Here is a 19,907-nt window from a genome sequence, read left to right on the forward strand (position 1 = left end):
CAGCCCGACTGATGTGACTGAGGCTTTCCTAATGAGAAGTATTACAGACAACCGGAGCTGCCCGGGAGAATGGTGAGGGAGCCCCCGGAGTTCATGGGGCTGGAGGAAACACCAGGTAAGTATACATTCTTCTATATAATTTGTCTCTGGTACTCTAGAATTTGACCAAACAAATATTCTGTTGACTTATGATTGCTTGGGTCCTTAAAGAACATTTTTATCAGGAGCCACAACCACCATTCTATCAATGTATTTAGAGTCATTCTTCATTCATATGGAGATTAAAAGTTCTGTAAAAGGCAAAAGTAATGTCTTACTTACATATTCAGCAATATCCTGCAGATTAATTACTCATGTAAAGTTTTGTGACACCCTCTCTGCTCAAGTCGAGTGGCCAGGTGGTGAAAGCAAATGTTCTGGTGCTTTCAAAGCAGCAGATGAAGAGGAAGTAGAGGCATGAAGGGGTGAGTATAATTTAAGTGTTCTAGTTAACCCATTATCACCTACACACAAACAAAATGTTTTAAATTAAATAATAAGTGCACCTTAGTGATATAAATGTAAAATATAACACTTATGTTATTTTCCAGACCTAGTTTTATCCACTGCTAGTAGTTTGCAGTTCTGAAATGTTATTTCTTATTTCCTAAATAATTTATGACAAGTGATCTGAAAAATATAAATATTACAGTATATTGCCACGGGGACAATATTTGACATATTGGCCTATTTATAAGGCAGCATTAATACACTAATTTAAATGCGGCATCATGTCACTGCACAATGACATTTATATTTTTTTTTATTTATAACATGGAAGAAACAGCTTTGACTAAGAATATGCACCAAAAATAATCAATATACATTAGTGATAAAAATGCATTGATAAAATTATATATACTGTATATATAAAAAAAAACAAAAAAAAAAAAAAAACACAACAACAAGTAAAGGCGCTGCCATTTTGGGAAAACATATGGAACAACCTCTGCATCTGTGCATTAAACTGAGTAACACAAAAAAAAAGGAGGTAAACACCTTTATATCCAGTGGGAGGGACATTTAAAGTGGCTTCAAAAGATGCCGCTATGCTACATGGGGTAAAAAAAACAACAAAAAACGAACAAAACAAAAAACACATGCTTGGACCAAGTAAGTAAAACAGTGTTTTGTTTTTTTTCGAATAAGCCTAAAATCACCTAGCATACTTGTCCCCAAAATATTGGGTAACTCTTGAGAGAGGGTTAGGTAGGGATTATAGATGGCTCGAACTTCCGATTTTTGGTTTGCGAACCTCAAACGCGAACCTCCGCAAAAAGTTTGGTTTGTGCAAACTGCAATAGACTTCAATGGGGAGGTGAACTTTGAAAACTAGAAACATTTATGCTGGCCACAAAAGTGATGGAAAAGATGTTTCAAGGGGTCCAACATCTGAGTTTTTGCATGGCGGAGAGGGATATATGCCAAAAGTCCCTGGGAAAAATCTGGATTTGACGCAAAGCAGTGTTTTAAGGGTAGAAATCATATTGCATGCTAAATTGGAGGCCTAAAGTGCTTTAAAACATCTTGCATGTGTATACATCAATCAGGGAGTGTAATTCGAGTACTGCTTCACACTGACAAACCAAACTCACTGTGTAACACACCGCAAACAGCTGTTTGTGTAGTGACGGCTGTGCTGGACTGGTGCGCACCATGGCGAGAGTGCATGGCGTTTCTCAAGGCCATATGGTCGCCGGGCTTAGGTAGCTCAATGACAGAACAACCGTGACTGTCCAGCTGATCGAATTTGGTCTGTTCACAATGAAGCAACAACCTTGTCTTGGGTGTTTCTCTCCCCCCCCCCCCCCCCCCCGAGACACTCATATAGCCTGCGGTCATTGCTTCATTGCGATACCCAAGCACCTTCACCGCGGCAAGGGGAATTGACACGTACATTCCTTTTGTTTTGTGGTTGCAGCTGCAGTGCAGCCAGAAAAATTGAGCAGGCATGTACACGCACTGATCGCCTTTACTACCTTTAATGAGAATCTGTTATGGAGGGCAAGTCTGCCATTCATTCAAGTGAAAGGTATGCACTGACTGCCAGGTATAATACAATGTGCAGTCACAGATGCAGTGAAAGGTATGCAGTGACTCTTATTACAATACAATGTACAACTGTCACAGGTGCAGTTAACAGGTATGCTCGGAGTGGTATATTACACAGCATGCGGTCACACAGGTACAGTGAACAATTATGCAATGACTGGTATTACAAATGTGCACCTGTCACACAGACAAGTACCGGACAGGCACAGTGACACTGCATGCGCTCACGTAGGTAGGTGGGTGCACTGACGTGCACAACAGGTAGTAGGTATATGCAGTGATGGGTATTACAATGTGCACCCGTCACACAGACAGGTACCGGATGGGCTCAGGGACACTGCGTGCACTCAGGTGGGTGCACTGACTGAAGTGAACAACAGGTAGTAGGCATATGCAGTGATGGGTATTACAATGTGCACCTGTCACACACAGACAGGTAGCGGACAGGCACAGTGACACTGTGTGCGCTCACGTAGGTAGGTGGGTGGGTGCACTGAGGTGAACAACAGGTAGTAGGCATATGCAGTGATGGGTATTACAATGTGCACCTGTCACACACAGTCAGGTACCGGACAGGCGCAGTGACACTGCGTGCACTCACGTAGGTAGGTGGGTGCACAGTGAACAACAGGTAGGTATATGCAGAGATGGGTATTACAAATGTGCACCTGTCACACACACAGGTAGTCACTGAATGTGCTGGGCCTGGCAGTGGCACACACAGTAGGAATTACCAAGGCTGTGTATGCAACACAAGTGTCAGTGGGCCACACAACAAGATTAGCTCCCAAAAGAGCTGTTGAGGGGTGCTTTTTTAGCAATAAGAATCAGCAAGGAGCAAGCTAAGAAGCCTACAAGAGCCTAACTAAGCTTTCCCTATAGCTCTCTATGCAACAGCTCTCCCTTCTCTAATTACTGCAGGCACACGAGTGAGTCCAAAGCCTGGCGCTGCCTGACTTTTATAAGGGGGGGGGGGGGAGTGGCTCCAGTACGGAATGTAGCCTGATTAGCTACAATGTGCCTGCTGACTGTGATGTAGAGGGTCAAAGTTGACCCTCATGACGCACTATGGGGGCGAACTGAACTTCCGGGAAAGTTCACGTTCGCTGGCGAACGCGAAACCACCGAAGTTCGGCGGGAACCGTTCGGGCCATCTCTAATCGGCAGCTGACGTTGAAGGGCATGTTGGCTGGCTGTCCATAGGTGGCAATACATGGCACCAGACACTACCACCAGCTATTTCTGACATCAAGCTCCCACTGCTTCTTTAAGGAACTCGTCTCCTCCTACTCCTCTCTGACTCCTCCTCTGAACTGTGTCCCTGTTCATCTCCTCTGTTGGGAACCCATGTGACATCCGTATCATCATAATCATCCTCCCCAGCTTCACTTGCCTCAGACAACTCAAACTGCACCAACAGCAGGTACTTAATCCTCCTCACACTCCATAGTGTTGCCTAACTCAGACATATGAGGTGGTGTAACTTGCTTAGCGCCCTCATCTTGTTGTAACAATAATAGCTGTGAATCAGTTAATTTCCCACCAAATAACTCCTGCAAAGTGTCAAATGCAGCAGATGTGGTGCTTGTTGTAGTACTGGTGGCTGCGGAAGATGAAGTGTTCTGTGTTAAATGGTCAACCATGTCCTAACCATCTAGAGAGTTGATGGGACGTGCCTTTTTCTGAGCACTATACTTTGGGCCAGGGCAGCATGAAATCACGTCAGCATGACCTCGAACAGATCTGCCGGGTGGCCTTCCTCTGGCTCTGCCTCTGCCTGTTTTGTCCATATCGGGGGGGGGGGGGGTGAAGTGAAGGGATGCACTGACTTGACTAATACAATGTGCAGTTACACAGGTGCAGTGAAAGGTATGCAGTGACTGGTATTACAATACAATGTGCAGCTGTCACACAGGTGCAGTTAACAGGTATGAATGGACTGGTATATTACATAGCATGCGGTCACACAGGTACTGTGAACAATTATGCAATGACTAGTATTACAAATGTGAAGCTGTCACACACACACACACAGGTACCGTGAACAGGTGCAGAGACTGGTGGTATATAACTCTGCGTCCGCTCACGTAGGTAGGTGCACTGAACAGGTGGGTATGCAGTGTTTGATATTACAAATGTGCAGCTGTCACACACACACAGGTACCGTCAAAATGTGCAGCGAATGACTGGTATATAATGTTAGAATTTCAGTATTATACAAATTCGTAGGCATCAGTTACTTTAACTGAGTTTAGTTAAAATACTTGATTTGCAGAGTGTACCTTTAACCACTTCGCAATCAGTCGTTTTCACTTTATGCATCCGAGCAATGTTCACCTCCCATTGATTAGCCTATAACTTTATCATTACTTATCACAATGAACTGATCTATATCTTGTTTTTTTCCGCCACCAATTAGGCTTTCTTTGGGGGGTACATTTTGCTATGAGCCACTTTACTGTAAATGCATTAACAGGAAGAATAAGAAAAAAACTGAAAAAAATCATTATTTATCAGTTTTCGGCCATTATAGTTTTAAAATAATACATGCCTCCATAATTAAAACCAATTTATTGTATTTACCCATTTGTCATGGTTATTTCACCGTTTAAATTATGTCCCTATCACAATGTATGGTGACAATATTTTATTTCGAAATAAAAGTGCATTTTTTCCGTTTTGCAAAAAAAATATATAAATATTTCATCTTTACATTGATAATTAAAAAGTTTAGACCGTTAGGTAAATATTTACTTTTTTTGTTTTTTTTATTGTAATGTTTTTTATTAAACATTTTATGTGGGTATTTTTGGGAGGGTGGGATGTAAATTGTAATTTTTAAATCTAAATATATATGTGTAGTTTATTATTTTTTTACATTTAGTTGTAGTTTTACTTTTTGGCTACAAGATGGCAGCCATGAGTTTACATGACGTCACTAAGCGTAACATACGCTTAGAGAGACGCATGGGGGAAGCTAGAGCCAGAAAAAGGGAAGCTTCCGAGAGAAGCTGTCGCTTTTTCTGTGGGGGAGAGGAATCAGTGATTGGGCACCATAGCTCGATTCACTGATTGCCTGGCTAACGAACCACGGGCCGCAAGCGCGCGTGCATGCGATAGGCCGCGGGAGCACGCGGGGGTGCACATGGCCTCCTGGACGTAAGTTTTGGTTAATTGGTTAAGGAGCATTTCTAGAATCACTGCAGAACAGTGTGTTTCTGCCTATCCAAGGCCAGAGGGCTTATCTAGCCATCATGGTAAGACAGAGAGGCAGTTTTTTCAGTAAACATTGAGTGTTTCATATTTCCTAATGGTAAAAAAAAAATCTTTTTAGATTAAGAATCAGGTCCCTGGAACATGGAATTTTCCAGGCCATGCGCAGTAAAGGCTGTGCTTGACATGATATCACAGGGTTATTGATCTGTCCCCGCTCAGATGATGTCACATAACATTTAACTCTTTAAAGTTTAGTATAAGAAGAGGTAACAAGCTCCCGTGGGGGGTGGGGGCTACTTCTGACTTCTGGCTGATGACTTCCACTTTCTACTTTTTTTGTAATGTCTTGTCATCTTATCTAACTGTATGCTGTATATAGGCCTAAGTGCAACGTAGTATAGATGTAACAAAAGAGAAAGCCTGGTTGCCTTTCAAAAGGAATGGACCAAGAGCCTGTAACGCAAAGAGGACTTACTACAGACCAATTGCTTCGCTGAGGTGTAACGAACATGTAAAGATAAGCATCTGTATATCTGTTTACTGAATAAACTCCTGAAACTTTGACGACGTCTAAGAAGTTTTATCTCCTATGCTGTTGCTGTGATGAGAGTCGAGTTATCACACTTTCTGTGATATGGTGCCGAATGAAGGTGTAGTGTTGTTGCCCACAGCAACCAAAGATTTATTACATATAACACTGTGCACGCTCACGTAGGTAGTAGAGATGGGCCAAACGGTTCGCCGGCGAATGGTTCCAGGCGAATTTTTGGTGGTTCGCCTTCGCTTGCGAACTTTCCAGGAACTTCGATTCGCCCCATAATGCTCCATTAGGGTCAACTTTGACCCTTTACATCTCAGTCAGCAGGCACATTATAAAAAGGCAGGCTCCGCCTGCAGGCTCGTGTGCCTGCAATACTGAGAGTAGGGCGAGCTGCTTCAGACTGTTTCTCCCAGGGAAAGATTAGTTAAGCGCTTGGCTTGTTAGCTTGCTCCTGGCTGAATCTTATTGCTATAATAGCACCCAGCAACAGCTCTTTTCAGAGCTAATCCTGTTCTTTTACTGCACTTGTGTTGTATAGACAGCTTTTGTAATTCATACTGTGTGCCGGTGCCAGCCCTATCACAATTACACACCTGTGTCAGCTGCACATTGTGTAATACCCATTATTACTGCACTTGTGTTGCGGTGACAGCTTTTGTAATTCATACTGTGTGCAGTGCCACTGCCAGCCCAGGCCCAGCACATTCAGTGACTACTGTACCTGTGTGTGTGATAGGCAGCTGCACATTGTAATACCCATTACTGCATATACCTACCTAGCTGTTGGGTTCAGTGAACCCACCTACCTACGTGAGTGCACGCAGTGTGATAAACCACTCCGTGCATACCTGTTAACTGCTGCACCTGTGTGACAGCACATTTTATTAATAAAATCAGTGCATACCTTTCACTTCATCCCCCCCCCCCCCGCCGATATGGACAAAATGGACAAACCAGGTCGTGGAAGAGGCAGTGGCAGACCCAGAGGAAGGCCACCTGGCCGGTGTGTGCTAGGTCATGCTGATGTGATTTTGTGCTGCCCTGGCCCAAAGTACAGTGCTCAGAAGAAGGCCCGTGCCATCACCTCCCAAAATTGTCAGGACGTGGTTGACTTTTTAACACAGAACATCTTATCTCCCACAGCCACCAGCACTACTACAAGTACTACGTCCGCTGCATTTGACACTTCGCAGGAGTTATTTTGTGGTGAAATCACTGATTCACACCCACTAGTGCTACAACATTATGAAGGCGCTAAGCAAGTTACACCACCTCATATGTGTGAGTTAGGCGACAATATGGACGTAATAGAGGATGATGATGATGATGATGATGATGAAGTACCTGCTGTTGGTGCAGTTTTGGAGGTGTCCGAGGGAAGCGAAGCTGGGCAGGATGATTAGGAGGATGATTATACGAATGCCACGTACAGTATGTTCCCAATAGAAGAGATGAACAGGGGGACAGTTCGGAGGGGGAGTCAGAGAGGAGTAGGAGGAGACGAGTTCCTGAAAGAAGCAGGGGGAGCTCGTCCTCATAAACAGCTGGTGGCAGTGGCTGGCGCCATGTATCGCCAGCTATGGTCAGCCAGCCAACATGCCCTTCAACATCAGCTGCTGACTCTGAGGCCACCATAGTGCCATCACTCCAGGGTGGGTGTCTCAGCGGTGTGGACATTTTTTGATGTGTCTGCCTTAGATCGGAGTAAAGCAATCTGTTCTCTCTGTCTCCAAAAAATGAGCTGTGGAAAGGCTAACACTCACATAGGGACAAGTGCCTTATGAAGGCAACTGGAGAAAAAGGCACAAACAGCAATGGGAAGAACACCTGAGCAAAACCACACAAAAGACAAGCCACCCTCCTTCTCCTCTTCTTCCTTCAGGTGTAGCATGTTCAGCCGCTTTCTCCCTTGCCCCTTCACAGCCACCCTCCTCCACTCCGCCTCTGCCCTTGAGCAGTTCCTGCTCCTCTGCCCACAGCAGCCAGGTGTCCGTGAAGGAAATTTTTGAGCGGAAGAAGCCAATTTCTGCCAGTCACCCCCCTTGCCCGCCGTCTGACAGCTGGCGTGGCTGAACTATTAGCTCGCCAGCTATTACCATACAAGCTGGTGGAGTCTGAGACTTTCCGTAAATTTGTGGCCATAGGAACACCACAGTGGAAGCTACCAGGCCGCACTTATTTTTCTAGAAAGGCGATACCCAAACTGTACCGTTAAGTTCAGAGGCAAGTGGTGTGATCTCTGGTGAACAGAGTTGGGTCAAGGGTCCACATGACCATGGATGCCTGGTCTGCCAAGCACGGTCAGGGCCGCTACATTACTTACACAGCCCATTGGGTCAACCTGGTGAACGATGGCAAGCAGGGAGTATGTGGCTGTGCAGCGGACCAACTAGTGACATCTCCATGGCTTGCAGGCAGGCCTCTCCCACCTCCTCTCCTACTCCTCCTGCTACATCCTCTTTGTGGTCATCCTCCTCCTCCTCGGCTGAGTGGCAGTTCAACTCTAGTGGTTCTGCCATCTCCTCTCCCGCTACACAGCCCAATCTCCCCAGAGCCTATGCTGCATGGTACGATGGTGTCACGCCATCTTAGACATGTTTTGCCTTAAAAGCGTAGAGTCACACTGGACCAGCTCTCCTGGCTTCTCTTAAAAAACAGGTGGAGCACTGGCTGACCCCACACCAGCTGGAGATCGGCAACGTGGTGTGTGACAACGGCAGCAATCTCCTTTCCGATTTGAATTCGGGAAAGCTGACACATGCACCCTGCATGGCACGTGCTGAATCTAGTCATTCAAAGATTTGTGTCAAAGTACCCAGGCTTAGATGGCGTCCTGGAAGTTGTGTGGGCATTTCAGGCGGTCTTACACGGCCATGGCACGCTTTGCGGACATATAGCGGAGAAACAACTTGCCGGTGAGACGCTTGATATGCGATAGCCCGACTCGCTGGAATTCGACCCTGCTCATGTTCTCTCGCCTGCTAGACCAGGAGAAAGCTGTCACCCAGTACCTATACAATTACAGTAGAAGGACACAATCTGAGAAGATGGGGATGTTCTGGCCACCGAACTGGACACTGATGCGAAATGCATGCAGGCTCATGTGGCCGTTTGAGGTGGTGACCAACCTGGTGAGTCGCACTGAAGGCACCATCAGCGACTTGATCCCCTACGCTTACTTCTTGGAGCATGCCGTGTGCAGAGTGGTGGATCAAGCTGTGGAAGAGCGCGAACAGGAACAGTTATTGCAGAAAAAGTCGTGAGAGCAATTTTCATCGGAACCAGATGTTTCCTCAACACCTGCCGCAGCACAGAGGGGGGAGGAGGAGGAAGAGGAGTCATGTGGGGAAGAAGAGGAGTCAGACTCGGATGATGAGGAAGGTGTTTTTGGAGGAGGAAGAGGCGGCGGCAAAAGAACAACCGCAGCTGCCGTCACAGGGGGCTTGTGCTGCTCCACGTTCCCATGGTATCGTTTGTGGCTGGGGGGAGGAAGAGGACTTGCATAACGTCACTCAGGAAGAGCAAGAGGAGATGGATAGTACGTCTGGATCTGACTTTTTTTGCAGATGGTGTCTTTCATGCTGTCCAGCCTGTTGAAGGACCCCCGTATAAAAAAAAAAAACTCAAGGGGAATGAGCTGTACTGGGTGGCCATGCTACTAGACCCTAGGTACAGGCACAAAGTGGCGGACCTGTTACCAACTCACCTGAAGGCAGAAAGGATGCAGCACGTGCAGAACGAGCTGTCAACTATGCTTTACAATGCGTTTAAGGGTGAGGTCACAGCACAACACAATAAAAGGTACCACTGCCAGTAATCTTCCTCCCATATCCACGCAGGCAAGGACAGGACGCTCCAGCGATCTCATGGTGATGTCGAACATGCAGCAATTCTTTAGTCCAAAGCCCCACTTTATCCCACTCCGCCATGCTCCCCTCCAAGTGTTAGACTCCTTAAAACATCTTTTCCATCACTTTTCTGGCCGGCATAAGTGTTTCTAGTTTTCAAAGTTCACCTCCCCATTGAAGTCTATTGCGGTTCGCGAAAGTTCGCGCGATCCGAACTTTTGCGGAAGTTACAGGCGAAGGAAGCTGGCGTGGTGGAGCTCATGCTAATACATGCTTGTTTTTAGTTGGAACATGTGAATGCACTGGATTTTTATACATTTTAAATAAATTGTATGGTTTTACGCTATGTGAAGTCCTTCAGTTGACAGGCTACTGTGAAGTTCTGCTCCTTTGGTACTGATCTGTTGAAAGCTGGCTGGAAAACACCTGCCTGGATTTATTAAGCGCTACTGCTGTCTTATAATTTGGACGGCAGTGAGCAAGGTGAGAGGCCACGTATGATCTTGTAGACACCTGCATGCAGTTGGGAGAGTGTATATGGTCTGAATCTTAGAGTTGCTATTATTGCTGTCTGAGGCTTGGCAGCTGATTCACATGGTGAGGACCTGTATAACCCTGTGTGGTGGGGTGGATACATGGAAGATATTGTTTGCAGCACTGGGTGTTGTGGGAAGAGGCAAGGTTTTAATACAATATCACGCTATGGTTTGATTTTCTTTTTTTCCTGAGTTATACAACTATAAAGAAGATTGAAGTACATTTGAGCGCAGCATCTTGAAGGAGGATTGTATTTACATCATATGCTTGGTGACTGGTACAGCGATCCATGGATACGTAAATTAGTCATTTGGACTGTGGCTTAGGGCTTTTATTTATATTTTATTTATTTTGATTTCCAGGTTTCACTTTATGTAATATTCTTAAACTTTGGATTACTATTGTTCTATTTAGTAAACGCACAGGAACATAGGATTTTTGTTAGTTTTCAAAGTTCGCCTCCCATTGAAGTCTATTGCGGTGGCGAAGGTTCGCGCGAACCGAACTTTTGCGGAAGTTCGCGAACCAAAAATAGGAGGTTCAGGCCATCTCTAACCAGTTGTACAGCATCATACTGTATACAATCTGTTTAAAGGCTCTTTTCACGGCTTAACTGCTTCGGCCTCTTAAAGAGGAACTGACATGAAAATGGCCTTTATTTTTTATAAAGACATTGACTGAAAATGATTAAAACAATGATGCTGGCCAGCCTCCCTGCTCAGTGCACACTATTTTGGCAGTTGGATGGAGCAACTACCATTCACTAAATGCTTTTCAAAATAAAGAAAACCCTGAGAACCCCCATGAGAAGATGGGCTAGTCCAAAATCTGTTGGTAATGTCACATTTCTACTACTTACTGTAAGTGACAGCAACATTGGAGAAAAGTAATTTATGGCTCATTTTACTCTGGGAGAAATTTACTTATTTGTTTGCGTTTTAAATTAAGATTTTTGCGACAATTGTTCTTTAACTACCTGCAGACCGAGCGAGTACGAATCTACGTCAGGCAGGGGGCGCTGCAGTCCTGACAGGACGTAAACTCTACGTCCCATTGACCGCGCGCCCCAGCCCGTCCGCTTCACTCGGTCCACTCTGCCGCCGCCGCAATGTGATGCCCTGCCGCCTCTATGACGGCAGAGCACTGTGAGCAGGGCAGGAGCCGTTTTCATTGGCTCCTGGCCCTGTCATTCCTGTAAGCCGTTCCCATTGGCTTACATGGAATGACAGGGTCAGGAGCCAATGAAAGCGGCTCCTGACCAGCGCACAGCGCTCTGCCGTCATAGCGATGGCAGAGAGAACAGCCTGCGGCAGGGACAGAGCGGCATGTACGGCGGGAGCGATGGTAACTTGCGGCGATTCATCGGGAAGCGGCGGTTTGCTGGACCAGCACCCTCTGGTCCTTAAGGTGGCAGAGGGTGCTGGTCCAGAAAGGGTTAACCTCCTTAGCGGTAACCCAGAGTCAGGCCTGGGCCGGAAATCGGCAGCGCAGAGCTGGATCCAACCCTGAGCTGGATCCATGAGAGGTGTGTAATGTGCAGGGCTGCCACAGAACTACCTAACGGTATGATTTTTAGGATAAAAAAGCTTGTGAAAAAATTTCCCCGCTTTTAGACAGTAAAATCTGAAAATAATCATACTGCCAGGGATGTTAAGGATCAGAGACTGCTGGTATTAAATACTGGTGCTCACCGACATCACGCTGAACAGAATCAATGCTGTCACCATTCACGTTGCACACCATTCACGTTGCACACCAGTCACCTCAGCCCACCGGCTCTGCGGTCTCTATGGCAGCAGAGCTCTGTGAGACAGTCAGGAGCAGTTTTCAATGGCTCCTGACCCTGTGATCAATGTTAGCCAATGAGATTGACTCACATTGATGACAGGGAGGTCAGGAGCCAATGAAATTGACTCCTAACCAGCTCACAGAGCTCTGCCGTCATAGAGACAGTAGGGTGAGTGAGCTGCAGCGGAGACAGAGTGACACGATCAGCGGGAACACGCAGCAGGAAAGTTGAAATCTATGTCCTGTCAGAGCCACACGCCACCTGCAGGACATATATTTCAACTAACACAGTCTGGAAGCAGTTTGGCAATGTGGTGCAATCACAATTGTTCAGCGGTGCAATTAAATCTTTTTCCCCACATTACAATTCCACCTCAATCCAATGGGTGTACAACATTAACGTCATTTGTGATTGGAAGGAAAAGAAAAACAATGGCAAACAAACGTAAATGGCCATATCGTAAAAAAAAAGAAAAATAATAATTGTATAGTACCACAATTGCTGTACAGTTTCCCTGTCACACAAAAAATGCACCAAGACCACCAATTGTGGTTGGGAAAAATCACATTGCAAATGCAGCACACTTGCATAGTGGTTGGAACTCTCAGCATGGTGGCATAGTGGTTAGCACTCACTTGCAAGCATGTCTGCATGGATTTCCTCCAGGCACTCTGGTGTGTCCCCCCCCCCCCCCATATCCCCAAAACAGAGATGAGAGGGAGAAAGAGGACCCAGGATGTGGTCAAACTGTGTTAAAAACAACTAAAAGGAAACAAAATGAGATGGCTTACCTCAATGACAATAATTTGAGAACACCACATTTTTATTATTCCCACTTCCTCAGGCCACATAAATGTGCCAGAAAAGTAATTGATCAAGGAGAAAGGCACCTCTAAAACATACAAATAAGTTAATTGTCGTCCCCTAAAAATTGGTCTTAGACTGTTTCTACAATATATACACATATGACTATGGTAGCGATTAGATTGTGAGCCCCTCTGAGGCACAGTTAAAGAGGAACTCCAGTGAAAATAATGTAGTAAAAAAAGTGCTTCATTTTTTGCCATAATTATGTATAAATGATTTAGTCAGTGATTGCTCATTGTAAAATCTTTCCTCTCCCAGATTTACATTCTGACATTTATTACATGGTGACATTTTTACTGTGGGCAGGTTATGTAGCTGCCCCTAGCTGTTTTGGCTGTTAGAGACAGCTGTAAACAGCTAATTCCTGTCTGTGAACATTGTTACATTGTGGCAGTTTGCCCAGAGTACCGCGGTACTCAGAGCTTCTTGTGGGAGGGGTTTCATCACAAAATCAGTCATACAGCACCCCCTGATGGTCTGTTTGTGAAAATCATATTTCTCATGTAAAAGGGGGTATCAGCTACTGATTGGGATAAAGTTCAATTCTAGGTTGGAGTTTCTCTTTAAGTGACAAGACAATATGCTCTATAACGCACTACAGAAGAGGTCATAGCTATATAAATACTAAGAATAATAATAAATAATAATAACAACAACATTCCCTGCATGGCTTTGTTTGAAAGTACCTAGTGTTTTGCAATCCACAAGCAATCTGCTAGTGGAAAAGTTCCTTAAAAAATGGAACAGCAGGAATGCCTGAGAGACATCAGAGCATAGCTGAATTTTAGAACAGGGATCCAAGCAGGTAGCCATTTGCTCTAACAACTTGTAAAATCTCCTCTTCAGTGTGATTATTTCTCTTTGTAGATTGTTCAGGATGTGTTTAGGTTTGAGCAAGCAATAAATAACAGACCCCATCACCAAATCATGTACACTATACATATACTAGGGAAAAGTTTAGAGGGGGTCAGAGCAATGTCTGGACAAGAAGAGCATTCACTTAGGCAAATAATAGCCATACTCCTGAGCACTGCCCCCACTTGCTAGGTGATGGGGAGCAAGATTGTGTGCTGTGGTGCTGCCTTTCACACTCACCTGGAGATCCGCTGCTTCTCACTCGGGACCACCAGGACCACTTTCGTCCGCTACTGACTTAATAATTAACACTGCAGCACTGGCAAAATTATCTTCATAGCTCCCATGGGGGTCCACATTAGTCTACTTGGTGGACCAAAGAAAATACTCTGCAGAATCCCTAGGAGGATTCTTATTAGTCACCTAGCGGGCTGGTGGGGAACCCCTGAAAAGTATGTATGAAGATACTTTTGTCGGAGCTCCAATGCTCATTATTAGAAGTCAGAAACAGAGAAGGGTGACAGCAGCAGTCCTGGGGCTCTGACAGTCCAGCACAAGCCAGTGTGGAGTAATGGTGCCTAGGATGCCTGGCATGTGGTGAGCATCCGGTGAGTGAGCTTTGTAACTCTAAAGGCCAGTTCAATAAAAGCTGCAGCTCTCCAGGAGTAGTGAGGCAGCCTTGTTGTGGTGCTGAAGGACAGCACCACAGCACAAAGTCTCACTCCCCATTGCCCAGCACATAGGAGCAATGCTCAAAAGAATAGCCATTATTCACCCGATTGAGGTGATCCGAAAATGGATCAATCCCATCAGTCTGATTCATTATCTAAATTGCTCCATTATTTAAATTGCTAGTTTGCATTTAGGGATGCTCAGTTACTTAAACATTTAAGCTATCAATACCCTAGACAATAAATCTGTTTCATCTAAGCCTTTTAGATCTGTGGAGGAAGTAGTCCCCCCCCCCCCCCACAAACTGTGCCCATCTATGCATTTGTCTATTGATGATTTTCAAGGATTACTTGTAACACTTCTAGGAAAAAGATAAATGTTTTATATGCTTCTATTACACCAATAGACTTTAGTAGTTTTCATTTACATTGCTGCTAAACCAACTTTTCTTTTCCCCCTAAGAAAATAAGTTTCAATATATATGGCTTATTATGATAAAAGTAGAGGACAACATTCATAAACACTAATCAGAAATGTGTGAAAATTCTATATTATGCAAAATTAAAGACACAGCAATATAATTAAGCTGATTAGGAGAGGCCTTTTTTTTTCTTTTCATTTCATTGCACTCTGTAGCATTCTACTGAGAAATCTTCAACCCGTTAAAGGATTAAAGATTTCTCTGTTTAATACAATTGGCAGACAGAGAGCTGGTTATATTACAGTTACCACTAATGGGGTCGCTTCATCACTTGATACAAATTATTCAATGATACAGCCAGGGAGTTCCAGGAATTCCTCCGCTGTGTTAGAATATGAAACAGCCTGCAGGGAGTCTGTGATCAGCTGCTGAACACAGCTACCAGGCAGGGTCATTAGCCTTATTTCTAATTTTTGATAGAAAAAAAGTCCCAAAAAAGCAGGATGGACATAGGGCAGAGTCAGCAGTCACTTTTTGGTATAAGTGTAGTAAAAATTATTGAACGTCATTGTGCTACTTTCAAAAGGCTGCTCTAATGCTGCTGCGCACGTGCCTGCACACTCCCGTGCCACCACCCATTAGCCTAGAGATCAATGAATGGGAACACCGTTCCCATTCATTGATCTAAGTTCCCGTTAGAAAGACTGAATGCTTCTTTCAGAAGCCGCAATCTTTCTGAAGAAAAAAAAAAAGTTTCCCGTTCTCCATTCACATCCTGTAAGCGAGAGCGCTCGCTTACAGGACTAAAAAAAAATGTTTTTGGACTGTGGCCATCTTGTGGCCAAATAGTAAGACTACATCCACATACTTTTTTTTTTAAATACAATGTATTACATTTATAATTAAGTGTTTACCCCACACTCCAAAAAAATAACCCAATTTTTTTTTTTATAAAAAAATTACAATAAAAACAAAACAAAAACAAAACAAATAGTTACCTAAGGGTCTGAACTTTTTAATATGCATGAGAAGAGGGTATATTACTAATATTTTTAAATTATAAGTTTGTAAATAGTGGTGGGCACAAAACTGAAAAAATGCACCTTTATTTCCAAATAAAATATTGGCACCAAACATTATGATAGGGGCATATTTTAAATTGCTTAATAACTGGGACACATGGGCAAATAAAATAAGTGGATTTTAACCACTTAAGCCTATCTGGACAGATCTATCCGTCCAGATAGGCTACACTGCTGCTGCTGCCTGGTGTGCGCTCCCACCACCTTCCGTTAGCCTGGAGATCGATGAATGGGAACAAAGTTCCCATTGATTGATCTTAGTCCCTGTATAAAAGACAGACACAGTCAACGAGACGGTTCCATCTTTCAAAAGTCCCCTTCTGCTCCATCCACTCATTAGTTCCGCTTTGCGGAGAAACTTTTCACATGCAGAAGTGAGCTGCTTAATAGTAAAATTACATCTGGAAATAAAAATTTCCAGATAATGACTTTTTTTACTTTTAAAATAAGCCCCTTACCTCCCACACTCCCCGATAGGTACACTTTTTTTTTTTTTTTTTTTTTTTGTAAAAACATTATGAAAATAAATAAAAAATATACAATAAAAACATACATAAATAGTTACTGTAGGGACTGAACTTTTTTAATATATATGTAGTAAAGTATATTACTGTTATTTTTTAAATTATGGAATTGTAATAAGTGATGGACGCAAAACTGAAAAAAATGCACATAAATTTCCAAATAAAATATCGGCACCATACACTGTGATTAGAGATGGCCCGCACCTCCAATTTTAGGTTTGCGAACTTCTGTGAAAGGTTCGGGTCGCACAAACTTTCGCCAACCGCAATAGACTTCAATGCGAACTTTAAAACTAGAAACATTTATGCTGGCCAGAAAGTGATGGAAAGGATGTTTCAAGGGGTCTAACACCTGGAGGGGGCATGGATGAGTGGGATAGACGCCAATAGTCCCAGGAAAAATCTGGATTTGACGCAAAGCAGCATTTTAAGGGCAGAAATCACATTGAATGCTAAATTGCAGGCCTAAAGTGCTTTCAAACATCTTGCATGTGCATACAATCAGGGAGTGTAATTAGAGTACTGCTTCACACTGACACACCAAACTCACTGTGTAACGCACCACAAACCGCTGTTTGCGTAGTGACGGCCGTGCTGGACTGGTGCGCATCATGGCCAAAGTGCAGGCCGTGGCAGTGTTCAAGCCCGTATGGTCGCCGGGCTGTGGTAGCTCAATGATAGAACAACAGTGACTGTCCAGCTGATCAAATTTGGTCTTTCCACAATGAAGCAACGACCTTATTATCTTATTGTATGTAGATAGGCATAGGTAGGTGCCCCAGTAGTTAGCTAGGCATAGGTAGGAGTCCCAGTATAGGTAGGTAGGCATAGGTTGGTGCCCTAGTATAGGTAGGTAGGCATGCATAGGTAGGTATCCCCGTATAGGTAAGTAGGTGCGCCAGTAGTTAGGTAGGCATAGGTAGGTGTCCTAGTATATTTAGGCAGGGCCTGGCTGGCACAGTAATAGCAATTACCAAGGTCCAGCTGCAACAGATAGGGCTGTTTAATGCAGTGTCAGTGGGCAACACAAAAAAAACACATCAGGAGAACATTAGCTCTCAAAAGAGCTGTTGAGGGGTGCTATTTTAGCAATAACGATCAGCCAGGAGCAAGCTAACAAGCCTACAAGAGCCTAACTAATCTTTCCCTATGAGAGTCTGCCAGCAGCTGTCCCTTCACTAATTACTGCAGTTGCATGAGTGAGTGTAATAGCCAGTGCTGCCTGCCTTTTATAAGGGGGTAGTGGCTCCAGGAGAGAGTGTAGCCTAATTGGCTACAATGTGCCTGCTGACTGTGATGTAGAGGGTCAAAGTTGACCCTAATGGCGCACTATGGGAGCGAACCGAACTTCCCCAAAAGTTCGCCTTTGCTGGCGAACGTGAACCACCGAAAGTTGGCCTGGAACCGTTCACCGGCTAACCGTTCGGGCCATCTCTAATTGTGATAGGGACAATTTAAGCAGTGTAATAACTCTGACAAATGGGAAAATAAAATACATCAGTTTTGATTACGGTAGCATGTATTACTTTAAAACTATAATGGCCGAAAACTGAAAAATAATGAATTTTTCTTTCTTAATCTTCTTGTTAAAATGGATTTATAATAAAATAATTTTATAGCAAAATGTACCACCCAAAGAAAGCCTAAATGGTGGCTGAAAAAAACAAGATAAAGATAATTTCATTGTGATAAGTAGTGACAAAGTTATTTGCGAATGAATGGGAGGTGAATGTTGCTCAGATACATAAGGTGAAACAACACTGAAGGCTGAAGTGGTTAAAGTGGACCTGAACGCTTGCACAGAACAGAAGGAAAATATGGAGAAATGCACCCTTTATGTATTTAGAGAGTTTAGCCTGTCTAATTCCCTTCATCTGTGTCTAATCACAAGTTATAATTTGATTTCTCGTGTGTGTCAGCTGACTACCACAACAGATAAGCTCATTTTGAAATTACAGGATGTTATGTTAACAATATGTCTGCTTCCATGAAAGCAGGAAAGAGAAACTGCAGGATTTGTATCAGCTGTCACAAAGAAATGTTTTATCTTTAAAGGTTATGATGGTGTTGCGTATCTTTTAACGCAGAGAGGAAGTTCTGAGTTCAGGTCTGCTTTAAGTTTTTTGCTGGCTGGTGAGTTTCCTGCTGTCAATGAGGGTTGTCCGAATCAGATAAAAAGCAGCTCAGCCTCAGTGGCAGTGCAGGAGACCGAGTTCCCAAAAGAAGCAGCCTGGCACATCCAGATGGGGGGAGGAATGGACAGAGCAGACCTCTGCACTTTTTCTATGTTCAGTTCGGAAGCAGACGCTGCCTCAGTAACAGATACTCCTTCTGCTCTGCTTTTGATCGGAATGTAAAAAAAAAAAAAAGTGCAGGGCTCTGCAGTCAAATCAGTTCTCAAACTCTGTCTTTTCCTTCCCTCAGCTGCATGTGCCAGGCAATTGTAATATATATTTTTTAATATTTCTTGACAATGTTGCATTACATGGGTACCTGGTTCTGCTGGGGATAACTAGTGAGAACAGGATCTGTGACGAGCATCCTGGACCCACTCATGCTCACAGCTGCTGCTGTTGTACGGGGATGTGTGGACTGACTCACTGGGCTGTCTCTCACTTTTTCATTGGTGGGAGAGAGATACTGTGTGCAAAAGACCCCTGATTGGAGGGAGAGGGAGAGGCAGACAGGGGAGGAGGCCTGAAACTTCCCGTGTCTGCCGCTATGACTGACTGTACCACAGTGCGTGCATGTGCATTAAAGATGCCGGCAATGGGCCCCTTTTTGTATGGATGGTTGTTTCAAAAAAGAAGGGCAGTACAGGCAGTGACATTTTAGTGTCATTTAAATGGACCACCCATCCAAATACGGACAGTTAGCAACCCAGCTCTCACGGTACAGAGCTGTGAGTTTTGCTTTTACATCCCAGGGAAGTAGGTAGCAGATTGAAGGAAAAATTGATATAGTTATATTTTTCTGTAAACAGCATACGTGGATTCTAAGCAGTATAAAACAGATGAAAACTAAGTTAGTTACTAAATTAAGACGTTTGCCTGATTTCTTGTGAGGAGACAACAACAACAAAACATTTGTAAAGCTTTTTTATTCCATTAGACCCGAAGTGAAGAGGTCATACCTGTATGAGATATTGCAGGTATGAGCTAAATGATATGCTGCTACTTTTTTGTTCATATTTACAAATGCACTGTCTTGTAATTATACCACTAAGATTCCAGAGATAAATAACATGAATATGAATAAAATTAATAATTTTCGTGTACAGTTACCAGTTTCACTTTCTGAAGAGGAATTTTAGAAAATAAATCTGTTTTACATATTTTGCGGGCACAAATTTTGTAGATGTACATGCCTGGCTGGCGTTACTGTATCTGCATGTGGATGGATTAACAGCTGAGAACAGTATACACAGAGAGAACCCTTAGGGCTAGGCAAACTCGTATAAATAG

This window comes from Hyperolius riggenbachi, chromosome 8 (genome assembly GCF_040937935.1).
Source record: "Hyperolius riggenbachi isolate aHypRig1 chromosome 8, aHypRig1.pri, whole genome shotgun sequence".
In the NCBI taxonomy this organism is placed as follows: domain Eukaryota; kingdom Metazoa; phylum Chordata; class Amphibia; order Anura; family Hyperoliidae; genus Hyperolius; species Hyperolius riggenbachi.